The 3,883-nt window shown below is 41.8% G+C and overlaps 1 non-coding gene across 1 annotated transcript; it reads left to right on the forward strand.

Annotated features, from left to right (window-relative positions):
• Positions 1-516: 516 nt before the first annotated feature.
• Positions 517-623, forward strand: LOC130470911 (small nucleolar RNA R71). The gene has a single exon (XR_008931627.1). It is a non-coding gene; the product is annotated as a small nucleolar RNA R71 (small nucleolar RNA).
• Positions 624-3,883: the final 3,260 nt, after the last annotated feature.

The following is a 3,883-nucleotide window of genomic DNA, read 5'->3' on the forward strand; positions in this document are numbered from 1 at the left end:
GGATGTTGAACTTGGTGAGGGTTTTGGATGTTGTTGCTCCTGTAGGAAGGCAGAGGGTTATTTTTGTAGCCCTCATTGTAAGAGTTGGAGAATGGGTTGTTTTGTTTGTAGGATTGAAAAGCATTACATTGTTCAATAGAGCTTCTACATTCCTGTGCATAATGACCAGACATTCCACAACTTTCACAAATAGCAGTAGGTTGGGCACTCATAGCAGCTACACTAACAGGTTGGGCAGATTGAGCATTGGCCGCTTGCATATTATCGAATTTATAATGTAAAGCAGTCAATTGGGCAGTTAATTGTTCAATAGAATTTAAATCATGCTTACCACCCCTCTTAGATAGACCTCTGGGATTTCCATACTGGGCATTGTGAATGGCTATCTCCTCAATCACCTCCATAGCTCTAGGCACCTCAAGTTGCATGAACCTCCCACTGGCAGCTGAATCCAACAAACATCTAGACTCATTGCCCAGACCATTATAAAACTGCTGAATCAAGAACCAATCTTCCAAACCATGGTGCGGGCATTCTCTTTGCAAATCCTTGAATCTCTCCCAAACCTCGAACAAACTCTCATCCGCTTGTTGTGAGATACCTAATATCTGACCCCTCAGACGAGCCGTTTTCTCAGGTGGAAAATATTTAACATAAAAAGCAAGAGCCAAGGATTCCCAATTATTGATTTTCAAAGCCGCCCGATTCAACCCATTAATCCACAGTTTAGCTTTCCCACTCAAAGAGAACGGGAAAAGTATCTCCATAGTCTGCTCCGGAGTCAATCCCTTTTGCTTGATGGTGGAGCAATATTGGATAAAGGACTGAATGTGAAGATTCGGATCTTCACCTGGTTCCCCACCGTACTGGCGTCTCTCGATCATGTTAATCAATGCGGGCTCAATCTTGAAGGTCTCAGCTGCAATAGAAGGCATGATCGCCTTTGGTAGTACGGACAGACTTGGCTTAGAATAGTCCGTAAGCCTTGGGGTAGGTGGCGGTATCAGATTTTCGTCACCCATCTCTATCTCTGAAACTGAATCTGTATCTGAAGGAAAAAGATCGCCAATATTATGATCAGGATCAGAGTAATTCCCACACTGTGCAATGAAAGTTCTTCGTCTACGAAAGGTTCTTTCGGGCTCAGGATCGAATGGAGTCAGATTACTAGTACCTACGGTCCTGGGCATAGACAAAGACTACAAAACAATGTGAGATCCGGTCTCAAGGAACGTGAGTTCCTTGAGTAGTAACAAACAATAGTCTAGGATAATCAATCAACAACAGAAAATAAAACCGTTTCCCCGGCAACGGCGCCAAAATTTGACAGGCTAAATCGCACTCCTATCAAAGATAAACCTAACGTTCACCAACTAAAAATATAGCAAGGGAAGCAAGGATCGTATCCACAGGGAAACAATGTTCTTTCTACTATTAATCGGCAATTCTAGACTATTGGGAAACAAGAATATAGGTTGATTTGTATAATGAAACTAGGTTGATAATAAAATAGGGAAAAATCAGATATTAAAAGGTCTAGGGCACAGGTTCACCGATGAACAACATTCCAGGATGACAACAATCGATAATAATCAATAAAACAGTTAATTAGACTAGCATGCTCTCTCGAATCGATACTAATCATAGACTTAGAATTAACGGGCTCTCGCTACGTATTAATCCCAATTCTACCTATTGAAACAAGCCTAAACATCAAATTGCATCTCCCGAATCTTAATTTGATATTGCGAAACTAATACAATCAAACCTGCGCAAATCTAATTGCAAAGTAGATAAGGGCAATCAATAGGAATTAACAGCTAAACCAACAATCAACAACAATTAATCATCCTTTCACATTCGTTCATGGATTCCCAAAAACCCTAGAAAATCAACTACTCACACATATTAACAATAAGCAAAGCAATTGGCATGATTGAAAACATAATTAAAGCTTAAACAAAGAATTGAAATAAGGAATAATACCTAATTGAAGAACAATGGCAAATGAAAGCTTCGATTTTTCTTTGATTGAAAATAAACTAAGTGTTTAGAGCAAATTAGAGAGAGAAAATTAAACTTAGAAAAATAAACTAGGGGTTTTGTGCTGGAAAAATAAGATGTCCCTCAAAAATAAAACAAGTTTGCTTATATAGTTTTGCCAAAATAAGGCCTAAAAACGGAATTAAAAAACGCGAAAAACTGCTGGAGGTTGGCGTCGCCCGATCGGGCGACGCTTCGCCCGATCGGGCTAATCACTCGATAGTCGGCCCGATCGGGCCAAAATCCGCCCGATCGGGCGGGTTGCGAAATCTCCACAAAGCCTCCAGATTGACCGCCCGATCCGGATCGGGCGAGCTGCGCCCGATCGGGCGCGCGTTGATGAACTTGGCTTGCTTATACTTCCGCCCGATGGTTGCATTTCGCCCTCAGCTTCCAGGGCGATTTGCAATCTTCAATGTATCTCGCCCGTATCACCAAGTCTAACTCCCGGGGCTCAACCATAAGCATCTCAGGCTCCCGAAAGTCGACGATGGAGGTCCCGAACTTCTCGGACTCATATAGTGGCCTTGATCAACAATGAAACGGGTCTAAAACGACCAATTTCTCATAATCAAACCTGAAACTCAAGGCACACTCAATAACACACATTAGTACTAGAAACGGCTCCTAAGAGCACGTTTGATACATAAAAGTACTAAGGGACGGGGGTAAAAATTCTATATAAAACGCATATATCACTTTCCTTTCAACGATTTCTCGAAGTATGTGAAATCGCCGTAGTACGTGCTTGGACTTCTGGTGGCTCCTAGGTTCCTTTGCCTGGGCAATGGCTCAACTATTGTCGCAATACAAAGCCATTGGTCCTTTGATGGAGGGGGCAACCCCAAGTTCTTAGATGAACTTCCGAATCCAAACAGCTTCCTTTGCTGCTTCTAAGGCACCAATGTCCTCGGCTTTAGTTGTAGAATCCGGAATAGTGCTTTGCTTAGCACTTTTCCAACTTACTGCTCTGATATTGAGGCATAACACAAAACCAGACTATGATCTGAAATCATCTATGTCGGTTTGAAATCTTGCGTCCGTATAGCCTTTAACAATCAACTCATCTATACCACCATAGACCAGAAATTGAACCTTTATCCTTTTCAGGTACTTTAGGATATTCTTGGCAGCAGTCCAATGCGCCTCACCTGGGTCTGACCGATACCTGCTCGTTGCACTGAGTGCGAACGAAGCATCCGGCCTTGTAAAATTCATAGCATACATGATGGATCCAATAGCCGAAGCGTATGGAATTCCACTCATCTTTCTACGCTCATCATATGTCTTGGGACACTGAGTCTTGCATAGATATATGCCATGTGACATGGGTAGATGGCCTCTCTTGGCTTCCATCATACTGAACCTAGCTAGCACCTTGTCAATGTAAGTGCTCTGGCTTAGTCCAATCATCCTCTTAGATCTATCCTTATAGATCTTGATGCCCAATATGTATTGTGCCTCTCCTAAGTCTTTCATTGTGAAACACTTTCCAAGCCAAGTCTTTACAGACTCCAGCATAGGAATATCGTTTCCAATAAGTAGTATGTCGTCTACATACAAGACTAGGAATGCAATTTTACTCCCACTGAATTTCTTGTATACACAAGATTCGTCCTGATTCTTGATGAAGCCAAATTCATTGACTGATTCATCAAATCGTATATTACAACTCCTTGATGCCTGCTTCAATCCATAGATGGATTTCTTAAGCTTGCATACCTTTCCTTGATTCTTTTGACCGAAAAAACCTACGGCTGTGTCATAAACAGAGTCTCTTCAAGAACACCATTCAAGAAGGCAGTTTTGACATCCATTTGCCATATTTCATAGTCATGAA

Source organism: Spinacia oleracea, chromosome 3 (genome assembly GCF_020520425.1).
Source record: "Spinacia oleracea cultivar Varoflay chromosome 3, BTI_SOV_V1, whole genome shotgun sequence".
In the NCBI taxonomy this organism is placed as follows: domain Eukaryota; kingdom Viridiplantae; phylum Streptophyta; class Magnoliopsida; order Caryophyllales; family Amaranthaceae; genus Spinacia; species Spinacia oleracea.